Source organism: Megascapheus bottae, chromosome 32, assembly GCF_031878675.1.
Source record: "Megascapheus bottae isolate mThoBot1 chromosome 32, mThoBot2.hap1, whole genome shotgun sequence".
Lineage (NCBI taxonomy): Eukaryota > Metazoa > Chordata > Mammalia > Rodentia > Geomyidae > Megascapheus > Megascapheus bottae.
This window is the reverse complement of record NC_143540.1, coordinates 3,476,653-3,504,482: the sequence shown is the minus strand read 5'-3', so window position 1 is coordinate 3,504,482 and position 27,830 is coordinate 3,476,653. Positions and strand designations below refer to the sequence as shown.

At 45.8% G+C, this 27,830-nt stretch overlaps 1 long non-coding RNA gene across 2 annotated transcripts in view; it reads left to right on the top strand.

The window, feature by feature from the left end:
• LOC150043034 (uncharacterized) overlaps positions 1-27,830 on the top strand; it is a 97,098-nt gene that overhangs the window by 42,288 nt on the left and 26,980 nt on the right. The window contains exon 3 of one of the 2 annotated variants that reach the window (XR_016533484.1): positions 1,551-1,691. The exons of the other annotated variant lie outside the window; for it this stretch is intronic. This is a non-coding gene — a long non-coding RNA (uncharacterized LOC150043034). Of the gene's footprint in view, positions 1-1,550; positions 1,692-27,830 lie in introns of those variants that run through there. 2 annotated transcript variants of the gene reach the window in all.

The window sequence follows — 27,830 nt, the reverse complement described above, 5'->3', positions numbered from 1 at the left end:
CCAGCTCCCCGGGTTCTGGGGAGAGTGCTTTGCCTGCCTGTGATCAGGCAATGTGTGTGTGTGTGTGTGACAGAGAGAGAGAGACAGAGAGAGAGAGACAGAGAGAGAGAGAGAGAGAGAGAGAGAGAGAGAGAGACAGAGACAGAGACAGAGACAGAGACAGAGACAGAGAGGAGAGAGAATTGGATTCAGTTTCCTTTGTCATGGGTTATACAGTGATGTCATGGGTTGTGTTTATGCGGGTGGCCCTCAGTAGGGTGACAGCTATTGCTGTGAATGACTGACTACTCACGGGCGGGCTAGTTGGGAGAGATAGGATGACCATGGGAGAATGTCCTCTGTGTACTCTAGTCCAAACCTCCTCTTCCTGAGATAGATTTACGATTTTACATTTATGCTGCTAGTTTCTGGAGAAACAGAAATGGCCCTTGAGAAGCTCATATCTGATGGGCATGTCCCTCTTGAAAACAGTAGGAGAGGTGTGGGAGAAATGGGATGTCACCTTGCTGGTTGGTGGAGGATAAGTTCTAGGTCTGTAACAGGCCTCCTGGGTTGTAGATCTGCACTCCTATTTATTGCGCATCATTGGGTGAACTAAAACAAATCCTTTGATGTCTGATAGGGTCAATTTTTTAACCTGTATAAAGTGGGAGATAAGAGTATCTATCTTAGCCTCCACACAGAAGTCTTTATCAGGGGCAGGACAGAGTGGTGCAGGTGTCTGGAGAAAATGGCAGGAAGCTCAGGTGTGTATCAGTGTTCTATTGGCTGTTGCTAGTGAGCAGGTGCCATTGCTTTGAGGTTGGACTTGCAGAATCAGGTCCTGAAGTTCTTTATTTTCCTGCATGTAGTGTCAGTCCTTCCCAGAATCCCACAAGCATTCTCAATGCTAACCCAGCTCTCTCTCTGCACATCAAGCTGAGGATGAGTTGGGCAGTGCCGGCGGGTAGACTAGTTGTCCAGACAAAGCCTCCTAGATGCTATGGGGTGCATGTCTAACTGTGGGACCAGCAGAATGGTTTCCACACCGTGGAAGCTGGTGTCTGGGCTGTGTAGGTAATTATATAGGATGAATTCCACCCTATCACCACTCTAATTCATAGTCTGAATTTTGTTTCTCTGCACCCAGTCTGGTCAGGGCAATATTAGAGGAAGCAGGACTTGAGTAGCAAAGCATGAATGGTGCTCCTAAAGGTGTTCAGGGTGGCAGCAAGAGGACTGAGGCACCCTTAGGAAGGATGGCTTTCAGATCACAAAGGTCAGAAGGCAGGGTCCAGCAATTTCTTCCTAGGTACTGGAGTTTGAACTTAGGGCCTCACACTTGCTAGGCAGGCACTCTCAGGCCACACCCCTAGCTCTGTTGGCTTTCTATAAGAGACTATTTATTTCTCTCCGAATATCAACTCTTTAAAAATGTACCTTCTTTCATTCACCAGTGCCATTAGATCATTGCATTTTTCACTTTGCCTAGAATTAGCAGTAATAATTGGTGAGAAGTTTGTTCTAATAGTTTATTTCGCCCTACTAGAATTTGAACTATTTTTTTTTAGTTTTACCATAGCACTCAAGATTCTAATCTCTCATGGTTGCAAGATGAATATTATTGTTCCAGCCATCATGCCATCATTTCAGATTGGAAGGAGGCAGCAGGGAGAAGGATAAGAGGAACCTTCTAGCTCATCAGCCATCCGCTAAGGGGAACCTTCTAGCTCATCAGCCATCCGCTAAGGTATATGTCCACATTCTCACCTAATGACTTTCCCTACATCCCATTGGTCAGAATTTAATTGCAAGATTTTAAATGATATAATTATGAAGCTGAATTAATCCTTATTCCAAAGGAAAGTAGAGCTAAGTAGTAAGAAAAAGGGGGTGGCTCTCAGGAAGACACATACAGCTATCCCATGAGAAAAGGATGGTATAAACATTAAAAACTGTTAAATAAAAACTGGGCCTAGTGGTACATGCCTGTAATCCCAGCATTTGAGTGACTGAGACAGGAGGAGACAGAATTTCCAAGTAGCCTGGTACACAGACCAGACTATACGGTGAGAGATTGTCTCAAAAACAAAACAATGGATGTTACCAGCTTAGTTCACTCCATCCCTGTGAAAGAGAAACCACTCTATTGCTTGTGAGTTTCACAATGGACATAAACCCCAAGCAAAATGGGAATCCAAAAGGGAGGCATATTGTTCAACTCTTAGAGCACAAGGCTATCAACGAGGACTTCCTGGAGGCAGTGACTTCCTGAGCCTGACCTACAAGACAAAATAACTGCTAACCAGGTCAGAGGGGGAGCAAGTTCTGCACAGGAGAATCTTCCCTGAGTAGTGACAGAAGCAGCAGCCTGCTGTGAGTTGGACTCTGCATAAAGTACAGACAGATGAATGAAGATTTGGACAAGACAGCTCAAGATGGAGGCATACAAAGGAAAAGATTTGTCTCCTAGAGTCCAAACCTGTGCTCAAGATAGACTGTTCTAAGCATGGTTAGTCAGAGGACAAGTTAGAGAAACACAGACAGACAGTCAGACATGAGTGCATGCTCACACATGTGCTTGAGATTTACACCTAACCCTGGGGGCTTCCCACAGGGTAGGCCATGAGCCCTGGGGCTCCAGCACTGCAGATATCACCTCCCATGAGAGCATGGGGCAGAGGTGATGTGGGCTGTGTCATCACTTTTGGTTCCCTGAGCAATCCATGACCCTCTGTCCCCCTTCCCCCCGCCCCATAACTCTTTTCTAAGATAGAAACTTTGAAAAACACACTTGCGAAGTTGGATCAAACAGGAAATTGAGCGCTGATAGTGTGGGAAGGGAACAGAGTGAGGGCTGGTTGTTGGCCTGGGTCTTTTCACCTCCTTTCCCTCCTTCTCTCAAAGCCAGGTCTGATTTTGAACTCCCAGATGCCCTAGTGTGTGGGTTGAGAGGAGATTGTGCACCTGGAATGTGTCTGTGGGCTCCCCCTTTGCCTGGGCCACAGTGTCAGCCAGACTTTCTAGGCCTAGCTTAATGTCTTGTTTTTCTTGCCAAAAGCATCTCTTGGCATCTTTTCTGTATGTTTCTCCTAACCCATCTTCATTGGTTTCATTCAGCTTAGTGCAGTTCAATTCCAAGGTGCCAGGGCTTTGTCCCAAGCTTGGAAGACCACTTTCTAGGAAGAGGAGGATGGAGGGAGGGAAGGAGAAAGAGAAGGAGGAGAAGGAGTGGCAATGGAGGAGATAAAGGAAGGTGGGGAAAGAGAAAGATATGTTTAGGTGTTAGAACACAATGGATATACTTTGTTCTTTATATTGTATGGAAATAGTCATCCTCTCTATCATTCTGCTGTTATGGGCATTTAGGCCATTTTTATGGTCTTTGCCGGCCATATAATGCTACAGTATGTAGTGTACAGTAGCATGCTTGTTGGTGCAGAGGGCAGTGACCCTGAGGACTGTACCATGAGAGGTGAACTAAATAGCAAAATCAGGTTTTAGAACAATGGCAGTCACTATTCCAAAATATGACCTTCTTGCACATTTCAACTGTCATTAGCAAGTCCTCTTCCTGAATTATTTGCCTCTACCATCCATATTCCAAGATCCTCAAGATGGTCAGAGTTGGTCCAGGCTTCGTTCAGCTTTTAGAATTCCACCATTTTCTTTCCTACTCTACATGGCTTGCACTTCCATCTTACTGACTTTCTCTTAAAGATTTAATGTGTACCTTTCTTTCTTTTTTCTTTTCCTTTCGTGTGTGTGTGTGTGTGTGTGTGTGTGTGTGTGTGTGTGTGTATGTGTGTGTGCACGTGGGCTCTAGGCCTTAAGCTTGGAGCTACACATTCCACTGGCACTCTGCTACTTGCTGGTTAATTGGAAATAGAGGCTTATAGATTTTTCTGCTCTGGCTGTCTTGAATGATGCTCCTCAGCTCATAATTGATGAAAGAAATGAATCATCAGGTTTAAGAATCTCAAGAAATCCCAACAGAATAAGTTAAAAAGAAGGAGGAGGAGGAGGAGGAGAAGGAGGAGGAGGAGGAGGGGAGGGTTGATGTATAGAAACCTCAAGGAATTGGCTCAGGAGGCTGAGAGCTGAAGATCAGGATTATAATTCCAAGTCAACCCTGTAGCAAAGCCCATGAGATCTTGTCTTCAATTGGTCACCCAAAAGCCAGAAATCAAGCTGTGGCTCAAGTGGTAGAGTGCCAGCCTTGAGCAGAAAAGCTCAGGGATAGCGCTCATACCTCGAGTTCAAGCCCCGGGACTGGTACACACATCCACATACAAAGTGCTACCGGTTTTGGCTCTCAGAGAGTTTAGAAGAGCTGTCACAAGGCAAATCCCTGCACACCATCCACGTTCATCCACTCTAGTTCCTCACCGCTGAGATAAGTAGCTACAGCCCAGAGAGGGCAAGAAACTGGCTCAGAGCTGCACAGAAAGTGTTTTCATCCCAAGATAGTGAGGATGACCATGAGAGATTAGGGAGACCTTGCATTTCTCCTGGTGACCTGGCCTGGTATGTGGAGACCTTGGGGTCAGTGGCAGACTCTGCCATCCCAGGCTCCTGTGGTGTGACCTTGAGGGCTGTCAGAGGCCTCTGAGGCTGGGCTGTGGCAGGGCAAGGATTCCTCCACTGTCCCCAACTCCTAGCCAGGGAGGATCGCTTGCCGCAGAGGCTGTGCCGCAGTCCCGGTCAGGGACAGGGAGCCCTTCCTCTCCCACTCCTTTAGAGAGCAGGTCTTTATCAGGCTCCAGCTGGGACTGCCTTGGGCTGGCTGGGATAGGCTGAGCACAGCTCAGGACAGGCTGACACCACGGAGAGAAGATAACTTCTAGACAAGAGGGAAATCATAAACACAGGCTGCCGGGCCAGCAGATTGGGGTGGGGGCAGGGTGCGCAGAATTCACCCTGATGGCCTGGCCCATGGTGGGAGAGCTTGGACTTCTGTAACCCCTTCTTCCCCAGGCCTGTGAGGCCATAGCTGCATTGGCTGTGGAGCTCCACGGAGTGGCTTGATCCATGGTGGGAGGCAGGAAGTGGGCCACGGCGGGGCCCAGCCTGAGCCCGGAGCTCCACCCCTTCTCAGCTGTTTCTGTCTCTGTCAAACAGAAGTAATTTTGGAGTGACATAATGGTGGTGTCTCCTATAAGAAGCCATCTCTGATTTCCCCCTCCCCACCCTACCCTGCACAACTCACTCTGGAACTTATAATGTCACCATTAGTTACCCTCTCCATGCCCCAGATTGGCTTGTATGTTCCTCAGGGCGGGACTGGCCCAGTCCCTTCCTGGTTTCCAGTGGGTAGCACACTGTAGGGGCTCACAAAAATGGTTGTTGAATGAATGAATGATTCCAAGACTGAGCCATAGCTCTTACTCCTAGCACACTGCAGGAACACACTGAAGGAACTTTCTGGACCATGACTGAGACTCACTAATGGGGAAATGGCATTGTGGGTTTGTGCATGCTTGCATGTGTGCATGCATGAATGCATGGGGTCCCAGTTTGTAGTTTCTGGCATTCATTTGTACTGCTTACCATAGCCCAACACTGTTCTGCATTCTCCAGGTGGATTTAATGTCTTGCTTGCTCAAACGAATTCAGAAAGATTGATTTCCCCATTTTTCAATAAGGGAATGGATATCCAGAGTCTAAGGCCACCCAGCTAATCACTGGGGGTGAAGTCAGGACTTAAGTCCAAGTGGGACACTTCCTGAGCTTGGTCTCTGGTGTGTGTGTGGGGTGTGTGTGTACATACATACGTATGTGAGTGTGCACACAACCAGGTGGGCATGAGGGCACACCTGCACATGACATGGGTCAGTGTCGCCCAGATGGTTCCTGTTCATCTGGGCAGATTCTGACTCTGGATAGGCCCTAGGCTTCAGGGTAGTAGAAAGGAACAACTTTTTGCTTTGGGTCCGAAGGACAGAAAAGGGTCAAGGACCACGTGCTCTCATAAGGGGCGCAAAGAATAACCTGTGCGAGCTCGAAAGCCACTTGCCTTGACTCAGGGCAGAGCTGGTGGGGGTGGGCCTGGTGGAGGGAGAGGGCTGTGGGTCTGAGGGGGTCACACACACCACCTGTGGCATGGCATACGTATGGACTGGTGTTTAACCTTTCTCAGGTCACGGATCTCTGGCTTCCAAAGAGAGGCACATGGTAGTTCTTGAAGTTCTTGGTTCTGCTTGCTCCTCCTGCCTCAAGTTGGGAGCAAAATGATTCCTGTAAGAGCCATTCTTAGAGTGTGAGAAGCCCACACATTGTCATCTGTCATGGCTTGTTCAGTCAGCGCTCCCCAAGTCTCTGCTGAGCCAGGCTCTTGCTGGACATGTGGGGTAAGTGGAGGAGAGTCCACTCTCCAGGTGACATTGGCTGGGTTGCTGTCAAGAGTAGGAAGGCAGGACTGCCAGCATGCTGCCAGCTTTCCTGTGGGAGGGAGGGAGGAGGAGCAGGCAGCAGGCAGTGGCAGGGGTAAGGGCGGGCCAGGAAGACATCTCGGAGGAGTTAACAAGTGAACCGAATTTTGAAGGAAACATTTAAGATGATGAAGGAAACCAACTGGGCTTTAATGAACTGCAGCTAGCCTGGCAAGAGGAGGAGAAGGTCTGGGGAAATACTACTTTGGCTTGGATGAGTAGTTGTGCATGTATTCTCTCTCTCTCTCTCTCTCTCTCTCTCTCTCTCTCTCTCTCTCTCTCTCTCTCTCTCTCTCCTCTCCCTCCCTCCCTCCCTCCCTCCCTCCCTCCCTCCCTCCCTCCCTCCCTCCCTCCCTCCCTCCCTCCCTCCCTCCCTCTCTCTCTCTCTCTCTCTCTCTCTCTCTCTCTCTCTCTCTCTCTCTCTCTCTCTCTCTCTCTCTCTCTCTCTTTCTCTCTCATGCATGCATTTGAACCCTAAAGGAGGTGGTGATTGCAATGCTGTATTGAAGATTTTTCTTTTTGTTGTTGGCTGTGAAAAACTTCAATGAAGTGTAATGTATGAGGAGTGCTGCCGTTCATGTTTCAGAGTGTGAGTTAAGGTTCCCCCCTCCCTTAAATGGAAGAACCTTAGACTCTGGAATGAGGATGGATGCTGAAAGGGTAGGCCACCCTGTTCAGAATCGTCCATCCCCCCCCTCCTGCCCCCTTCAGCCACATTCCATGCAAGGCTTCAAAGCCCTCCTGGGACCCGCTGATATCTGAGGTCTAACAATCTTGTTTTCCCTGCCCTTCAGGAAGCTGAGCAATCTGACATTTGCCCCACATCACCTCCGGCTAGCCCCAAGGGAAGTGAAGGACTCCTCGCCCAAGGGCATGGCTTGGACAGGACCCCAGGGCCTGGCTCTGAGGGTGCCAAGGCAAAGTTGGGTGGGCTACTGTCCAGACTACTGGGGGCCCCCTGCCCAGACTTGACTTTCTCCTAGCTTGGTACTGGCTCTCTGACAGATGGAAACAATGGACTAGCTCCTTCAGAGCCTGTGGACTCCATAGGATGGCGTAGGTAGGAAGTGCACTGTTTTTATTTTATTTTTCAATTTTTGTAGTTGCTGGTTGTGAGGAATTCAGGGCGTGGACGTTGTCCCCGAGCCTCTGTGCACTCAAGGCTAGCGCTCTACCACTTGAGCCACAGTGCCATGTCTGGAATTTGAATGTTTAATTGGAGATAAGAGTCTCACAGGGACTTTTCTGCCCAGGCTGGCTTTGTACTGCGATTCTCAGATCCTGAGTAGCTGAGATTACAGGTGTGAGCTACCAGCACCCAGCAGAAAAGGGCACTTTTGAGAGGAGAGAGGAAAGCTCAAAGAAGAGCCATCATCAGTACTGTGTGCCTCCCGAGGCCATGAGGGTTCATGTTCCATATTGTGTGGGCTGGCTATGGGATTGCCAGGCCTCCTGAGCAGTTGGTCAGTAGATTGCTTGATGGGCCTATTGCCTAGGGATGCTTAGCTTTTGGCTACCCAGGGGTCAGTTGCAGGCACATCTCTTAAGGTGGAGACCTGGAGGTCTCTAGACCCTGAAAGGCACAGAATTACACCCTCTTCCATATGGTGTTGCCCTGCGAAGGGCTGATAGTTTGAGCTCCTGTCATCTGGTGAGTGCTTGTCCTAGAGTGGAGCTGGCCGCCCAGGGCACTGGGTTCCAGGCCAGAGCAGAGCTGCTGAAGGCTAGGTCAGAAGGTAAGACCGCGGACAGGATGTTCCATGCCAGGCTGTTTGCCAGGATACATCCCACTGGGGTGTGTGTGTGTGTGTGTGTGTGTGTGTGTGTGTGGTCCCATACCTCCTAGAATATCTCTGTATACCACTATCTTTTGTTTCTAGAACAAGCCTAGGTCAGACATTAGGAATTAAATTACTGAAAAAGAGAACTGGGCCTAGGAATGCAGCAAGGAATGGGGGAGGGCAGGCTTCCATCGAGGACCTCAGCTCATTTGTACTCCATGCATTAGGTCTTTGCTTCTGTGTCCCTTTGCCACCTGCTGTGTTTCAAAATCTTGTGGGGCCAGTTCAGCTCAGTGCACTGTGCTTCCATGTAATACTGTGCTTGGGTGTGCCTCAGTTTCCTCATCTCAAAGGTATGGATATAGATAGTACTTCCTATGGGATCCTGGTGAGACTGAAGGGAGATCAGTGGGGGTTGACCTGCCTGACTGCAAAGGTGTGCCATGTTCTGCTCCCTGTCAGGCTCTGCTGCCCTGGACTACCGGGGCCAGGTTGGGAGGAAAAGGGGCTTGTCTGGGCAACATTCAGGAATGACTGCAGCACTTGGGATCCTGGGGAACAAAAGTCCTCTCTCTTAGGAATGGTGGGGGGTCAGGGGAGGGTGGCCTTGTCCAGGTGGTGACTGAAGAGCCCCCCTGCCGTTGTTAACCTGGACTGGACTTGGGGAGGTTTCAGAGAGGTAGGACATATTTATCTGACTTAATTTTTTTTCGTTTCATGACTGTTTTTAATCAAGCTCCAATTAAGTACCAGATATGTATATGCATATACACACAATATGTGTATGTATAAATGTGTATAAAGCATTCATATATAAATATATTTTATGCATTAATCTTTTAAAATATATGCAAGTATAGTATATATTTATATAGACAGAGACAACCATAAAGATACAACACACACACACACACACACACACACACACACACACACACACACACTCACATACATTTCTTAAAATAATCCAGTTGGGGCCGGGAGTTTGGCCTAGTGGTAGAGTGTTTGCCTAACATACACAAAGACCCGGGTTCGACTCCTTGGTACCACATACATAGAAAAAAGCCAGAAGTGGTTCTGAGGCTCAAGTGGTAGAGCTCTAGCCTTGAGAAAGTCCAAGGACAATGCTCAGGCCCTGAGCTCAAGCCAGGACTGGCAAAAAAAATAATAATAATCCAGAGATGCTGGCGAGGCATAAAAACAGGAAGGAATACTCTTTATGTCCTATTATATAGAAAGGGCCAGGATCCAGACAGCCCCATCTCTGTTTGGTCCTCGAGCCAGTGTCCCTCGCTGTCCCAGCACCCTGTGTGTGAAGCTTGTGCAGCCCTACAGCCTAGCTGGACTTTGGAAGGCCAGGTGGCAGGGGAGGGTAGGTTTGCTGGAACCTCTCTGTCCCTGTTTGTCCCTTGCTTTCCCTGGGCCAGGTCTTGCACAGAAAGGCCAAGCTTCAGGCCACATGAGGAGTTGCTAAGCTGGCTTTCATCCGGTCCCGAGGTTATTTGTTCAGCATGGAGTGCAAATTTCCCTGTCTCAAGACATGGAATCTGGTACAGCTTTGCCTGGATCAATGTCCAACCCCTTTCAAGTTCTGGAGAAAGTTACTCCTTTCCAAAGTTCAGACCTGCCAGACTCAATAACTCCACAAAAATGCTTGGATGAAAATTGCTCCAAGCAATCCCAGCGGAAAGCCAGCACCTCACCCCTCGTTTAAAGTTATGATCCTTATCATAATTAATTCAATAAAGAAGTAATGTGCTTCAACCTAGGCAGAGAGAATAATTTTCTGTCCTGACTGGTATAAACTTTCAACTAGGGACATTTAAACTCTGGGTCTGAGCTCTTGCAGCAAGTAATAGATTGCAGACCCTGGCCGGGTTGCAGAACCTTAGTTTAAACTGCAGTAAATAGGCTGCTATTGAAGAGAGGAAGATTTGGATTCGGGTGGGCAGCTCCAATAAATAGCAGAGCGTTGTTTATAAACCCTGCAGTCCCAGCTGGCCTCCTCCTTGAGACAGGCAGTAGCGTGTGCTTGTTGAAAGTACCAGAGCGTTTGATCCTCACACTCAGAGGGACCTACCTTGAGTCTTTCACTTAAAATTCGTTTCTTCCTGCAATTGAAAGGTAGGATTAGCTTAGCTTCTAAACAGACTAACACATTCTCAGGAGATCCTGGCTTGGAAGCTACACAGTGATTAAAAGTTCATTCTGGATTTATTTCCAACATATTCCAAGCTAAAGAAGTTCCTCTGTTGTCCCTGAAGTCGATTAGGTTTGCTGGAATTTTAAGTTCAGCTATCAAAATGGTCTGGAAAGAAGTTAAAATAGAAGAAAAGTCAGTTTCAATCCAAACAGCTTTCAGATTGCATATTATGGGAAGAGATGAATTCGACAGCCATTGTTTTGTGAAAATAACTCAGTTGGGGGAGGTTAAGGTCCTTAAGGGTGATTCGATTTGGAAACATCAAGGTGGTTGTCAAATTCGTATTCTCTCCTTCCTGGCTGAGGTTTTTGGATGCCTCCTTGGTGAGCCGACAGCAAGCATGCATTCCAAAACTCGGGCAGCTTTTCTCTTCCAGTTGGTGGAAGTGAAAGCAGTGGTGCTATCAGCCCCACTCCGCTCCGTGGCCCCCATTTTGCTCTGTGCCCCCCACCTTGCCCAGAGCAGCACCGTGACAGGGCTCTCACTGCAGCCTTACTCTTCCAAACCATGCTGGCCTTGTACTGGGCTATATCCAAAACAAATAGCTGGTTGTAGACAGTCAATTGTGAATACTCATGGGTGTTATTCATCAACACACACACAGCACAACAGGAGTCAGCCTAGATCAGTGTGTGTGTGTGTGTGTGTGTGTGTGTGTGTATGTGTGTGTGTGTGTACATAAAACAATGCAAAAAGCCAAGCATTGGTAGCTAATGCCTATAATACTTGCTACTCAGGAGGCTGAGATTTGAGGATCAGAATTTGAAGCCAGCCCAGGGCAGGCTGGCTCTCTCCAACTACCAAAACACTGGAAGTGCAAGTATGGCTGCAGGTGGTAGAGCACCAACCTTGAAGGTGAAAAACTTAAGGGACAATGTCCAGGCCTCAAATCCAAGCCTTAGGACCGACATTAAAGAAAATACAGGGGCCGGGAGTTTGGCCTAGTGGTTAAAGTGCTTGCCTAGCATGCGCGAAGACCCGGGTTCGATTCCTTGGTACCACATACATACAAAAAAGCTGGAAGTGATGCTGAGGCTCAAGTGGTAGAGCTCTAGCCTTGAGAAAGTCCAAGGACAGTGCTCAGGCCCTGAGCTCAAGCCCAGGACTGGCAAAAAAAAGAAAAAGAAAGAAAGAAAATACAAAGGCTTTCTCCCAGAGAGGGAGGAGGGGGAGCCCTTCGAAACCTGTGTGGTAGCAGGTAGAGCTCAGGACACTGGGCAGGGCAGCTGATGTTGACTCTGCTAGATCTGACACCCTCAGCTGCATCCTTTTGGAATGCGGAGAAAGAGATGCAAATATGTGGCCAAATAAAAATTATCATGTGCCCCCTGTATCATCTGGGCATTTGTAAAGAAAAGAAAAAAAAAGTTAGTGTCTCATTTGGATTTGGGTCACCCGTTCAAGGTACAGAATTTAGCTGAGTTTAGCTTCCAGGTTTAGTTCTGGCAATGATCAGATATTTCTAGCTATGGTGACTCTAGATTTCTGCTTTCTAGTTGTCTATTTTATTTTTTGTTTTTGTTTTTAAGGTGAGGAAAGGATCCAGTTTATGATTTGTTAGAAAAACAAAGGAAAAACTCAATAATAAATAAATACTTCAGGCTGTGGTTGCCTGCTGAGCTCTGTCTCCTGGTCCAGCCTGTTGCAGAACGGGTTGAGAGAGAGCCGGGGTGGTAGCCTGGGTCCCCTAAATGGCTCAGGTGTCAGTGGTGTCTGTGATTTCTGCTCCTCTGACATTGTCTCTCCATTGAGAAGTGACCTTTTGAGACTTGCTGGGGGCCTAGTCTTTGAAACCGAGGCTATCATTGTTCAGTGATTTCAAATAAACCAAATAATGTGGCTGAAACGAGACAGAAAATCCCGAGACGCAAGCATATGTTAGAGCAGCAGCCGAAATCCCGAAAGCTGGGGTTCCATGTCTCTCATGACACAAGCATTTGAGCCAGCATGTTTGACCAACGCTTGCAACCCCTGCCTGCACCCCCTTCTACCCTCCCACTGCCCCCCCAATCCCTCTTGGGTTGATTAAATTGGCTCAAGATGACACCAATAATTGGCTCAAGATGGGGCTTCGACAGCCCAATGATCCATATCTTCACATTCCCTAAAATCAGTCCTTGCAGTTCTGTGCTGGATTTAGGATGGTTTACATTGGCTCCGTCACAAACATTTTAATAAAGTCCCAGAGAAACCGCAAAATGGGTGACATCATTGGATGGTGTTAAAAAAAAAAAGGAGTCCTATTTTGTATGAAAGAGGCCGGGCCTCCCCAGTGTAATTGGGGTCTGTCCTTTCCATTTGGTCATTCAATAATCATTTGCCGTAACGGGGACCATGATATCTAAAACAAGGGTACCGCAGAGGTGGCCTGCAAAGGACATTAACTCGCTAATAAGTCAACAACAAATACGAATATTTTGACATAAAGTAGCCAAGAAGATGAATGACTGTAATTTGGGGGTGCAGACTAGACTTGGGTGGAGGCAATGGAAGGGCTAATGTAAGGACACTTCTTCATCCCCTGTCCTAGGACCCAGCGACTGGACGATGGGGTCCTGGATCGGAGGAGCAGGGATCCCTACTAACAGGGTTTCTTGCAGAGGGGTAGGCTATTGGGAATTCTCCCTATCTTTTTTTTTTCTTTCTGAACTGTTCTCTTTACTTATCCTGAACCTTTTCTTCGGGGTTTATACTAGTTGTTGTTTTATTTTTTTAATCAGGAAAAAAGCATAATTTTAAAATAATGAATGGAGCAATTTTTATTATACTCAATGATTTATAATTATACATTTGACTGGAAATATTTGACTGAAACATGTAATGGTCCTCACTGAGTGGTAAGACTAGGAAAGCTTTTTGTCTTCTGTGATTTGCTTTTCTGATGGATAACAAAATTTCAAAGGGAAGGGGAAATATGTAAACCTTAAGAAGGCTAATGTGCATGCATATTCTCTTTCCCTTTGCAAAAAAAAAATCTAAATTCCTGTTTTTATTTTAGTGTATTTTAAAAACAAATTTCACTGGCGATATGAGCCTATGAGAAGTAAGAAAATTTAATATGACAGAATCGAGCTTATTAGCTGAGAGCTGATGATAGTGGCGCGCGGAGGGGTCCAAGGTGAGCTGGCATGGGGTGCAGCCCCTATCTTCCCCTTGTCAGGGATGCCTTTGATGTCAGGGGGCACGGCTACAGCCCTGTTCTGGATTTCCCAGAATTGGTGGGTCTTTGATGGTCATCACAATTGACTGCTCTATGACTCAGGGTCGATCTGATGCCTTAAGCCGAGGCCGATCAGTGCTTCTGGTGAGAAAACTTTTGGGGTTCTTCTGTTTCTGTTTCTTTTTTTTTTCTTTTTAAACAAGCTTGTCTGTTTCATGGTTCACCCTGAAACGGGAATCTGGGGACTTCGCACTCCATGTATAAAAAAAGAGAAAAGGGAAAAGTGAGATGTGGTCTACTTTGTGTGTATACACACGTTGTGCCTGTGTGTTAGTAGGGGGTTGTATATTAAACAGTGCCATCTTTTAAATGCTGAATCTTCTTACCACTGCTTTCTAATGCTGCCTCTCATTTTGATGACGGCGATCGACCCAGGGAAAATACCTGATGTTTTAATGAAATATGCCTAATATGGAAATTCAATCTTATTCCTCTCCCAAGACAAATTCATTAACAAATTTATGAGTAAGTTCATTGCTTTAACTCCTCTCTAGCTCACATCTATTACTGGGGTTTGTCTTTTCTTCTCTCTTCCAAGACTTTTTTTTTTTTTTGCATCCCCCACACCTTGTGATGAGGAGAAAGAACTGTGGGAGGAGGAGACAGAAGTGAGATCAGATCCTCCTCATCTTTCCTTTCTTTTATTATTGTTTTTTATTTGTTTCACCTTGGTGAGATTACAGCGTGGATAGTGTGTGATATGGAAATGCAGCGATTTCTTAGGGCTGTTTAGAAGCTGCGTGGCAGGATGACTAAGCCCCCATGCTAACTGGGCTGTGGGGGAGAAGTGCTAAGGCATTTGAGGAGTTTTGACCTGCACGAAAGGAGTCTGTGTTGTGTTTTGTTTTGTTTTTTCTTCAGAAGTGTCTGTTCCAAACAGTTCCTCTGTTGTCCCACTTAAACACAGGGTGGACAACACTGTGAACTAGTTGAGCTTGGATTAGAAGCTTAGCTACCCACAACATGGCCCGTGACCTCGGGTGACTTCTCAATATTGAGAGAATTTCCTTCTCTGTAGGATACAGTCTTCTTCTCTGAGAATTATTTGCAACACTTGCAACAAAGCTTCAAGTGAGATAAGAAACCTTTTATATGTCGTTCATGCCATTATTCTTAGAGAACTTTTTATAGATATTTTCTGGCTCCTTTTTTTTTCTTCAATGATCATTTCTGCTTCCTCTGCTCTCAAATTTTGGAGAAAAAAAAAGAGGCCGATTTCAATTTTATTCTTTGACATTAAGATAACTGCAAGCATATTGTTGAAAGAAAATAAAAGGTGTCTCAGGTTTTAGTCTGCAATAACTTAAAGAAAAGGACCCAGGAAGGAAAAAAAAAGCCAGGACCTCGCACTGTCTTGATTCTGTACAAATGTTCGCCTCCTTCAAAGAGACAAGAAGGCAAGCCCTGCCAGATCTGATTGTGCAGCCTTGAAGGATCTGCTCGCCGTCACTAAGGCCACTAATCAAATTTCCATCCAATATGCTCTCGCAGGATTTCCTGATCAAACACTTAAGCCTGCCCCTCTGCACCCCCATTAGCTAACATGTTTTATATGCAGAGGGGTCATCAAAAGTGTAATTGCCTTAAAGAAACCTAATCCTGCATTCTTGTCAACTCGAAGATAGCTAATAATGCTCACTAGCTGATATCCCTCCCCCCAATATCAAGAGCACATCAGAAGTTCTTCTTTCTCACAGAAGATATTAAAACCTACTAATATTGTTCCAGGGTCAGGTTAAAAAAAATAAAGATGAGTTTTCTCAAAAAATCAGTCAAAACAAAATAAAAAGAAAACAAAAACAATTTTATTTACACATCGTTCTAGAAGACTACTTAAGCCCTGAAGATCTGAATCCAGTGATTTCTCCCGTCAAGCCAACTCACAGTTTAGCCTTTGAGTTGGGACATTATGTAGAATCCCACATCCGTTCTAGTCATTTGTTGAGCAAACGGTTTGCAATGTCTTTGGAACTTACATACCAGAGGAGAAAAGTCCTTGGAAAAGTGAAAGTACAGCCCAAGAAGAAGATTATGTGATTAGTCATTTACATGTCAGTTATTGTAGGTAATAAAGGTAATTGAAATCATTACGTGCTTAATATTGGTGTATTATGGGCTGTATTCTAAACATATCATATTCCTAACATAGCAATATTTTGTCATGTTTTATAGCTTTTAATATTCCTATTTGGTTCATTTGTTGGGGAAAATGTTTTTAGCTTTCAGTTCATAAAATTGCTGCTCATCTTTGGAGTAGGTTCTTTTTTTTTTTATTCTTCAAAAACTCATTCTACTCGCACATATTTTAGTTTGTCTTTGCAATCTCATTCACCTCTCCTTATTATCCACTTGAAACTTGTTTTGGGTCCCAGGGATGCTGCCACTTCATATGTGTGCTTACATGCATGTCCTTGCACGCACACACACACACACACACGCACACACAAACATGCGTGTGCACCACATCCCTGCCACAGACACAGTGCTTTAGCTGGGACTTGGGGCTTGTATGAGAAGTAATCCCAGTTGGCTGTGACCAGTAGGTCAGGAAATTTAACCTGACTCGCACCCCTCCCTATCATCGTCGGCAAGGTTTGCAAAGGCCACGTTGGTCATGGCTCAGGGATCCTCGATGTCTGAGTGGCAAAACCGATTTGAGGTCCTGTCTGTTCTGTCCTAACATTTGCCCCAGACTTCTCTAACTGGCACTCACTCTCCCCTGCCTCTTCCAGTGGTGCCTCTGTGGGTGATTGCCCCTGACTCCACTCCCCAGTCAGGTCAGAGGTCGTCTGCATGGACTTGTTCCACTGCTGGGAGCTGACAAAGAAAATATGTTCCTTGTGTTTAGAGAGGGCAAACAGAGCCTGCCAGGAGGCTCAGGAGAGGCAGTGGAAAATAGGTCCATAGGACAAAAAGAGGAACGAGTACATCGTGGAGATTTTGGTACCGACTGCGGAGGATGAAGGAGTCTCCCCCCACCCTCCTTTTAAGATGAGGAATTAAGCAGACAGTCAATGTCCAAAGATTTTATTTTTTCCTGTGCTAGTCCTGGGGCTTGATCTGAGCCTGTGGGCACTGTCCCTAAGTTTTTGTGCTGAAGACTAGCACTCTATCTCCTGAGCCACGGCTTCTGGCTTTTTTATTGTTGTTAATTGGAGATTAGAGTCACACAGCCTGCTGGGTCTGGCTTCAAACCAACATCCTCAGATCTCAGCTTGAAAGGGGGGCCCAAGGTCCTCTCTACATTTGTATTTTCAGCAAAGGCATGATGAGTGCTAAGCTTCCACAAGAAAGCTGTTTACTGTCTTATTTATTGATATTTTGTGTCATGACTGGGGCTGTGTCAGTCTGGGCACTGTCCTTTACCTTTTTTTACTCTAGGCTGGTGCTCTGTCCATCACATGAGCCAGTTGTCCATGTCCAGCTTTTTCATGTTCTCTTTGAGTTGGGCTTGTCTCAGGCTGGGAGGGTAAGAGGCAGGAAGAAGATTCTAGGTCAGAACAGGCCATTCATGGGAAATGGGCTGTTGCTTGATTACGGTGGATGATCCATGCCTGATTTGAGGAATCATCAATCTGATATTTAAAAAGAAGTTCCTTAGCAGCCGAATGTTAAACCTATTTTATATGTTGATGAGCCACAAATTCAGAGAATACTGCTGCTTGAAGAGCCCTAAAGGTAATGGAAACCAGCCTCCTCAGATGATAGTCATTGTTCAGAGTTGAAGTAGGAATCATTAGGCAGAAAATAAGGAGTCCTATTCTCTTCTCCTTCCTCCTGCTTATCTTCCTCCTCCTCCTTTTTAATTACCGAAGCCTTTTCCTATGAGCTGATTGTCACAAATAGAATGGTCTCCGTTACTCTGGGCAGCCACAAAACTTGATACCAACTCAGGAAGTAGTTCCAATGTCAAGAATTTTGTTTTACCAAACGCATCTGCTGCTCAGAAACATCCTCACGTCGTCTAAGAGAAACATCTCGGAAAAGACAACAGGAATATTTTCTATTTTTACAATAATGTCTGATTTTTTTCTCTTTTTACCTTTGGGAGCATAGTTTTTAAACCACCCCAGCCTGCTAACTTCCCTTAAAGAAAAAAATCATTAGATTTCCAATTGGAAATCTGAGCGTAAACGAGAGATTTCAAATGAAAACAGTGAAGAATTTTGCAAAAGCATCTGATCCAGCGCTGTATTCCCAAATCTTCTTTAAATTAGCTTTATGTCCAAACCTACATGGAAAGACCTTTGCTTTTGCTCATAAAGGAAAAATTGGAACAATATCCCTTCACTTTAGGATCAAGGCAATCGTTTGGTTTCCTTCCAAGGAGAATTTTTTTTCCTTTCAGTTCAGTCTGTAACTACATGTGTATGACTTTAATCTTCTTTCCCTGTCACTTTATCATTTAAATGATTCTCTGCTTACTAACCATCTTTTATTAGGGAAGAAGATCTTGCCTATGATAGAGCATTCGGCTTTACTAGAAGAGAAGTATCTTAGCTAAATGTCTATGAATTTGCTTTGCTAAGTAGAATATAGCAATTCTTCCGAAGAGACAGGCAGAGAGCAAGGTGAGTTCTCTGTCCCAGCACCTCCCAGGCCTGTTCCTTATCAAAGCATGATTCCTTAGAAAGAAAACCTGACCATAGTGAAACTCATAATGGCCTAAGACCACATCCAACTGTCTACCAGTTCCCTCCTTCCCATCTTTCCTTCCTGGTTTCTTTTGTTCTTTCCTTCTTTAGAAAAAAAAAATGAGACTATTTTTAAAATAGAGAAAAATAGGCTGGGGGTGGGATGTGGCTCAAGTGGTAGAATACCTGCCTATCAAATGCTAGGTTCTGAGTTCAAACTCCAGATAGCTCAATCCGCCCCCCCCCCATCCGAAGAGAGCATTTGTACTGAACATGTACAGAACCTGTTTTTATTCACTAACACTATAACAAAAAGAAAAATGGAGATATTGGCAGAAGGAATAGTTCAGAAAGGGCTGGGTGAAAGATTCTGAAAATCCAAATTCAGATTGCCACAAGAACTCTTTAGTTTGAAATGTTGACCTTCTATCAAACTTTTCATTTGAAGTGCTCTTTTTTATGATCTTTGCAAAGTTTCTCTTCCCTACTCTTCATCATATTGATAGTTTTATTTAGTTCCAGTTTTATTCTTCGTTGTCTATAAATTTTTCTGGTTAGTATTTAAAGATAACTATTCTACTCATGTTTATAACTAGCAACATGTTTCCAGATTAATTTTTCCTTTAAAAAAATCAATGGAAGGTGGTCATTATTTAAAGGTTGGCGGGTAGGGCATTTTCTGAATTCTTTAGCAGATTGTCTGCTATCATATTTGCATGATTGTTTAGCTGGGTGTAGAATTTTAGGCTTAAGTCTTTGGTTGATCATTTTTCTTATTTGTGGTGGTGAAGATTGAACTCAAGGCTTTATGCATGCTTAGCCAGGTGTGCTACTACTGAGCTGTGTGCCCTAAGCTTCGATTTATTTTGGCTAAACTTCAAAAAGTAAAATTAACCTTAATAAATAACCTCTAAAATATGGCATTCATAATAAGTCCATGAATATAGCTTGTATTCCTGTATGTAATACTAAATTTTCTCTATGGGAACTCAGGATTAAAAACCATTCCTTTAGACCGGGATTGTAGCCTAGTGGTCGAGTGCTGGCCTAGCATTCACAAAGCCCTGGGCTCGATTCCTTGGTACCACATACTCAGAAAAAGTGGCAGGGCACAAGCCTTGAGCAAAAAGTATCCAAGGACAGTGCCCGGGCCCTGAGTTCTATCCCCAGGACTGGAAAGAAAATCTTTAAACTGTGAGATAGAGATGACCATTTATTATTTACTGTTTGTCGATGTTCATGTTCAGTTAATTTTGCATTTACTTTGAAAGGCTTTCGGTTCTTTTACTTTGGGAAATTTTCGTATACTGGTTGTTATTGTTGTTGTTTTCATTTTCTTTGAACTTCTGGTGCAGAGCTAAGCCAGTCATTTTCTACCACTCAAAACCTTCTCACTACTGTTCTGATTACATTTTACTATTCCGTCTTTAATATCCCTAATCTGCACATCATTCCTCTTCTCTCTAAGGACACCCTATCTAGTGTCTTGGATGCTAACTCTTGCCCTGTGTCCTGTGTGAGGGGATGTACAGATGTTTCTTTGTCTCCTTTCCTAGCCCTCGGGTATAAATTTGAGTTTCTCTAATTCCAGAGTCCATGGGTACTGTTATGTGTTTATTTAAAGATCCACTCTTAACTGGGCACCATTGGCTCATGCCTGTTATCCTGGCTACTAGGAGGTTGAAATCTGAGGATCTCGGTTCAAAGCCAGCCTGGGCACTAAAGTCTGTGAGACCCTTATCTCCAATTAACCACCAGAAAATTGGAAATGGTGCTGTGGCTCAAGTAGTAGAGTGATAATCTTGAGCAGAAGAGCTCAGGGACAGTGCCCAGACCCAGAGTTCAAGCCCCATGACCCACCAAAAAAAAAAAAAAGATCCACTTATTTTATCTATCCCTTTCTGTTTTCTCACCAACACCAGCTTTTCCACCTTTTCTTTCCATGCTTGCACATTGCCCTGTGCTAATGTAAAATATATGTATGTGTCCATCTGTGAAGCTATTGGTGATTTATACACAGTGCAATTTAGCCACAGAGCTTGTGTGTTAGTTAAGCTTTTCATCAAGCACCATTTCATCAAGTTCTGTCCCTATTGCTCTGTGAGCAAGTATACTTGGACATAAAACCAGCAGCCCATTGTTTTGTTTGCTGTATAAACTCCATCCCTCTGTGGGAGACTCCTTAAACACCCTCTTTGCCACCTCAAATAATAGAACAATAAATGTGGACCTCTGTAAGATTGTCTTAAATATATTCTCAGTGGCACAGATTTCTGAATCATTGGATATAGATTTTCTCAGTTTGATTAACGACTGTCAGCCATCTCCATAAAGCACGTATCAGTGAGTGGAAATAGAATGCCAATATTTAGAATACTTAGAATGCTAAGTATCAGAATGCTAACGTTTTTCCACTGATTCCTAGTCTTTTAACAAAGCAGGAATATGTCATGTTTTCTTGTGATTTCTATGATTAGTAAGCTTTGAAGCTCAAGGTTTTTTTCCTTCTCAGTAATTATCTGTTTATGTCTTCCCCCCTATTTTCTGATGGGTTTCTTTGAGCTTTTTGTTCATTTTTATAAGTGCCTTATAGAAATCAGATCCTTATCAGCTAAAACACAAGCAAATATTTTATTCTTCTTATTTTGTCTGGGATATTTGTGGATGAAGAAAATTCCTCATTTAATTAAATACACCATTCATTTATGCATTGCTTATGATGTACAATTCTGGAATTTTATCTGAAAATTCTCTTCCATCTCTAGGACACAGGGATTTATTATCTTGCACTTGATAAGTTTTACATTTTACTCTTATGGCTTTAATCCACCTGAATTCCATCCCTATGTATTATATCAGATAAGGATCTTGTTTGCATTTTTCTCTGAAGTAAACCATTTCCCCAGACACTTTTGCAAAGTCTTCCACATTAATCTGCAATGCCACCTTTACATGTATCAAATTCTTTTACACACAAGAGCAGGTCTTTGAGCTCTGTCCTCAGGGCTATTGTCCATATCTGTCCCCTCGTTTTTAAACCATAATAGGATGTTTTGAAAATATGTCTTAAAAGCTAGCTTGGCAGTTTCTAGATCATTTTAATTATTGGTGGTCCTTTATTTTTCTTCATATCTTTCCATGTAAATTTGTTAAGCTTTCAGGCCTTTAGCTGGTAATTATAGGTCATGTGGGTTATTTTCTAAAAGAAGCAGTATCTTTTTTTTTTTCCAATCCTAGGGCTTGAATTCAGTGCCTAGGCACTGCCCTTTCTCAAGGCTAGAGCTCTACCAGTGGAGCCGCAGCAGCACTTCCAGCTTTTTCTATGTATGTGGTGCTGAGAAATCTTTGTGCATGCTAGGCACGCATTCTACCACTAGGCAAACTCTGGACCAGGAAGCAGCATCTTTATATTATATTCTTACTATAAGAATATGGGACCAGGACAAAGCCAGGGCACTGTCTCTGAGTTTTTTCACTCAAGGCTAGGGTTCTACCACTTGTATCGTAGCTCCATTTCTGGCTTTGTTGGTGGCTAGTTGGAGATAAGAGTCTCACAGACTTTCTGGCCAAGTCTGGCTTTGAACTGTGATCCTGAGTAGCTAGGATTATAGGCATGAACCACCAGAGCTTAGCATATTTGTCCTTTTTTTTTTTTTTAATCAGTCATGGGGCTTGAACTCAGGGTCTGGGCCCTGTCTCTGAGCTCTTCTGCTCAAGGCTAGCACTCTACCACTTTGAGCCCCAGCTCCACTTCCAGTCTTCTGGTGGTCAGATGGAGATAAAAGTCTCATGGACTTTCCTCCCTGGGCTGGCTTCAAGTCATGATCCTCCGCTCTCAGCCTCTTGAGTAGCTAGGGTGACAGGCGTGAGCCCCCGCCCAGCCTGTCCATCTTGTTATGGTGCTGTCTAGGATCCATACTCAACCTGGTCATGGAGTAGTAGTTTCTGTTCTTCCAGGGTCACACTCTTGTGCCTTCAGAGCCCACAAGTGCCTGGACCTCAGGATTGTGGACCTGGACCCTAAGATCCCATCCTGAAATTGTATTCAGTGGGAAACCCAGCTAGGGCTCCTCTAACTTGGGGTCCTTGACCCATGACAGCCCAGGCCATGGTGTTGGTCCTTCTGGCCTGTCTGTGGATCATACTGAAACTCCTTGGGAGGCTCAAGGTCGTGGCTTCTGCTCACTGATTCCATGGCCCCAAGTCACAGGCTGGACCCAGGCCTGACAGGTGCTGGTGGCCAAGGTTTTCCAGCTATCAGTCTGCGTCTGCTGGGCCCAGCTGTGTGCTGAGCCCTGGGCCGTGGGAACTAGCTCAGATGCCTGAAGTGTGGTCCCTGAGTCGGGCAAGGGTCCGAGGGTGTCTTCTGCAGGTGTGGTCTCTGCAGGCCCCTGGCTGCCTTCCCCGGCTGTTGCTTAGCCCCTTCCTGGGTCTGGCCCGGCTGGTCCATGGGAACACAGGCTCTGCAGCTTGTGTTTGCCTTTGCTAATCTCAAGAATGCGCTTGTTTTCCCTTTTGGTTTGGGAAGCCCTCGGCAGCTCTCCTCCGTGGTGATAGGGCTGGCGGAGGTCGTGGGAGCCAGAGGGCGGCCACCCCATCCTTCTTGTTTCACTGGCTGAGACTCACTCTTCTTTTTGTATCTATTCTCTCTGGCCTGTGTGGCTGCTTCTCTTCACAGTTCCCAGCAGTCAGGGAAATGCATGTCCCAGGTTTGGAGACTGGCCCCCTCTCCTTCCCGGGAATGTCCCTGTGGGAACTACTGTGCAGGTACAATTAGCTGGGCCTCAGGTTCTGTAGGGGTATGTGGTCACACAGCAAGTGGAAATACAGGCAGAGGAGAGATCGGGGCCCCTTACCCTCTCCCACCTGCAGGGAGAAGAGCTTGCTGCACAGCCATTGTTGGGGGCTTGTAGCCTTCTTTCCTGATCTATGGTTCCCCAGTCAAGTGACTGAAAATGGCAGCTTTGACTCCCAAGGCTGGCCTTTATTTACTTTGGGGTGAGATTGTCCTCCTCTGCCTACCTCTATATGCTGGGATTCTTTGAGTATGTGGGGGTTCCTAAGCTTGTTCTGGATGGCATCATTTCTAGTTATGGTTGCAGCCCAGACCTCCTCTCTGAGGTCTTCCAGGACCTTATCAGCACACATAGGAAGCCAGGGACCTCATGTTCGTTGGGTCCCATTTCAGAGCCATGGGCAGCTGTCCTCACAGTCCTTTCCAGCCATGCCCAGAGCCTCAGGTTCCTTTCTTAAGGCCTAAAAAGTTTCACTGGCAAATATTAAGTGAAAGAACATATAACTTCATACTAGCATGTAAATGATCAGCATAATAGATGGTGTGTGTGTGTGTGTGTGTGGCCCCATCACTGTATCCAGTTGCTGAGCATACAGCAGGTAGGTCCTTGCAGCTAGTTTATTGCCCCAGAGCTGGGTCCCCCAGGTGCTCCTGCAGGGGGCACCATCGCTGGCCACCTTCCCAGGGAGAAGAGGTGGGAGAGCATTCCCAGTACGAGGGACAGGCCTGGCTTCCCTTGGGGTCCTGACAAGCTTCTTTCTCATGAACTCCCTTGGCCTTCCAGAGGCCAACTCTTAATCTAATAGAGTAACTGAGAGCTGAAAGCTTGGAAGAGCTTCCAGGTCCCAGCCCCATGCGCAGGCTCACAGCTCCTCTAGGGAACTGTCCATTCCCTAGAGATGCTAGGAGCATCTTCTCAGCCCAGGCCCGCTGCCACACCCACCAGCCACACCCACACTAGCCCCTCTGACACCCACTTAGCATGCATTAATGTTGCACTGGTACCCATCTAAGTGCTAGGGATGCAACCATAAACAGACAACAACCTGTCATTATTGAACTTGTATTCTAGAAAAAAAATTTTTGGTGATGGTAGAGGAGGCAGCAATGAATTAAAAAAAAACCCTAGGGTACAAGCATCGCCTTAAAAATAAACCCATTTGGTAGATACCTGCATTGCTTCTAACTTATAGCTATTGTGAATAGTCCTACTATTGATATCTGTGAAAGCCCCTGCCTTCAATTCTTTTGTGAAGATACCTTGAAGTGGAACGGCTGAATCCTACCTTGATTTATTAGTTGAGGAACTGCTGGAACACTTTCCATAGCCATGGGACTAATTTGCATAACCACCATCAAGGCCCACTGGTTCCAAAGCTGCCACATACTTGCCAATAGATGCAGTTTCCATGTGTGTGTGTATACGTGTGTACATGTGCACACTCGAGTGCTGGTCCTGGGGCTTAAACTCTGGGCATTGTTCCGGAGCTTCTTTTTGCTTAGGGCTGGTGCTCTACCATTTGAGTTAGAGGAGGTCAAAGTCTGGACTGGCTGGACTGGCGTTGAACTGTGATCCTCAGGTCTCCCCCTCCTGAGTCATTAGGATTACAGGTGTGAGCCACCAGGGCCTGGTCCATTTCCCTTTATTTTTAGAAACACTATTCATTCCGAGGGTGTAAAGCATCTCGATTTGGTTAAGATTGGCCTTTTCATGATGATTAGTGATATTATCCTTTTTTTTCCTGTGTGTGTTACTCAGGGTCTCCTGCTTAATAGGCAGATGCTTTACCACTTAAGCCAGTATTGTCCTTTAACCTGTTTGTTTTGTATGTATATGCAATTTCTACATCTTCATTTTTGTGCTTGGCTTACTTGGCTCACTTGGCTCTTTCGCTCGAGGCTGATGTTCTGCCACTTGAGCCGTGTTTCTTCATCTGTCTTTTTGCTGGCTAACTGGAGATAAGGATTCTCTCAGATTTGTCTGGTCCAGCTGGCTTCAAACTACCATCCTCAGAGCTAAGCCTCCTGAGTAACTAGGGTTACAGGCACCTGGCTAGCTCATTCATTTTAGGAGAAAAGTTTTAAATTCTGCTGTAGGCTGGACATGCCATATGACCTCCAGACATCAGTTTACTCCCAGAGACACAATTTCCTCATCTGTAAAATAGGACTAATAGTGTCTACTTTGTCAGATTATTATGAGGACGGTCCAGTGGTATATGCGGCCTGTAAAAGCTTTCATAGTTAGTATGGTCATTACCAGGGGCTAAAGATGAGAGAGTACAGAGGAGAAAAAGATACATGAGGATCATGTCCTCATCCTGGGGTTCAGCTGGGCCAGGCTAGGGTTTTGTGGGCAGTGTAGGAGACAGCTATTTCTCCAGGATAGGACAGAGAGTTGCAGGAGTAGGGAAACAGAAGCAGGTAGAGAGACAGAGGGCTGAGCTGAAGGGTTGCATCCAGAATGAAAGTCTTTCTTGAAGCTGTGGCCCAGGAAGGCCCACAGGGGACTGAGAGGTGGTGGTGGGGGATTAGGAGAGAAGCTTCTCTCCAGGGGAAAATTAACTCAATTCTACTTGTGTCAAAGCTCAAACTGGAGCCCACAGAGGTTAGATGGAATCAACTCCACTCCCCCCGCCCCCAGTGAGCACTAATCCGGGTGCTGGCATGCAGGCCTGGATGTACACTTTCCTGGGTCTTCAATGACTACAGAGGCAGAGACAGAGAGGGACTAGCGCTGATTGGGGACGGGGAAGGGGCAGAGAGTGGGGAGGTATGCAGAGCTTGACCATTACCATTTGGAAAAGAACAGAAATGAGGGTGAGTCTCTGTTGGGCTATTAGAGAGATTAATGGCCACAGACAAGGGTCCTCACGCATCACCAGGGAGAAGATTTCAAAGACCCTTGAAAAAAATAAGTCATTGGGAAACATTTGAAAAGGAAACCCGCTCGCAAAACAACTAGAGACCTGCCAAATGTGCTGGCGTATAGCTCACCAGGCGATGCTTGTAATCTAATTGCCCATGAGCAAGAGTTTAAAACAATATTTACGATGTGGAAAAATAGCTCATGATTTGATTTGTACAGAAGAAACATGCCTAATGAGTAAATTAGATTTTGATCTTGCTGGCTCTGGGCCTGTGGGTGGGGCCTGGGTCTTGGAAGGGGCGAGGCTTTCCTACCCCCTCTCCCTTCCCTCTGGTGAATGTACCCAGCATGGTACTGATGACAGCTCTCTCTGCCCAGTAGATTGACACCTGAATGCCCAGCACCATCTCCCTCATGGCTGTGCTAACTGTTGGGCAAACTACCTGTCCTTCCTTGTGGGTTTACCATCTTTGGAAGCCCTGTCACCCCCTGGAGGAAGCCTTCCCAGTTGCTCCCCCCCCTGCTTTCTCATCACCTCCAGAGGCCCAGGGCCACTGTGACATACAACTGGGCTTTGGCTCCTATTTAGACTCTCACTAAGATGGCTTTGGTCAGTGAGTTTGCTGTCTCCTGAGGGCTATTGCATGCACCCGTGCAGTGGAGTTTAGTACTTGTTTTGCCTTATTTTTATAATGGAGGAGCTCTGGTGACTTGGAATTGCTTCTGTCTGAAGTCTGTCCATTTCCCTTCCTCATGGTCAAGTGCGATGGAGATGACCAAGAGCTAGGGTTTATGAGAGCCCTTGGCAGAGGAGGGTAGAAAGGATTGATGGAAGTGAGGGTGCAGAAAGGCCCCTGGGGAAGGGGGAAAGGAGAGGAACTTCAGGTCCCCTGTGGGAAGGAAGTGTAAACACCGCAAGAGCTCCTCAGGTGGACTGTCCACTCCACAGCTTGTGACCTCATTTGGGAGGCAAACAGTAGTACAGCATGGGTCTGGGGCAGAGGAGGTGTAGGGAGCCAGCTGGTGGAGGTGGGGGTTGATGGCCCTTTCTGACCTCATGGTGACGCTGGATGCAGCATGTAAAAACCGGGTCTTACCTGATGTCACCTTCACCATGGCATTCCTTGTGCAAGGACTTGGTGTCAATGTCATGCTGTTTTCTGGGTATTTCTGGAGGGCAGGCACCGTGCTGGTGGCTTTCCACTCAAACTTTCTTGTATTCTCTTCTTTCTGATGAGTGCACTGCCTCAGCTCATCTCTCTGCTGTTGCTTTGTAAGGTCGAAAGCTTGGAGCCAAGGTCAGGTTTGTCCCGTCCATGCGAGAGACTGCCTCGCAAGCTCTGGTGATGGCTTAATATAGAGTCAGTTGAGATAAACTCAACTAGATCAGTCACTATGGACCTACTATTGGCTGAGCCGCTTCTCTGTCCACTTTTCTAACAAAAAAGAAGTAGTCCTTTTGAAGTAGGAATGCATGTAGTGCGGGATGTCTGCCTCTCCCAGACATGGAGTGCAGAGAAGATCCTGCATCTGATCGGGTGTTCTGGGGCCCCAGGGGGCTGCACAGGGATTGGAGGCTTTCAAACAGCAAGCTTACAGGGACAGGGCTGGCATTGCAAATGGTGCCCATCTGTCATCTCCTGGGAGGGAGACAGCATTATCCCGTTCTCTAGAGGATGTGATTGAGACATGGTGATGCTGATGACATGGTGAAGTGAGCCCACAGGCCAGGGATGCACACTGGCTGAGGAATGCCCAAGTCTAGGCTCTTTTTTCCCAGTGCTCCCAGCGGCTTTGGGGTATCTGTGGTTTTGTCACCACACCAATGAGTCTTCACACTGGGGTCTTCACACCTGATTTACTGGCCAACCCTCCATTGCTCAGTAGATGCCCACTGTCACAGTGTTAGGGGAGGGGA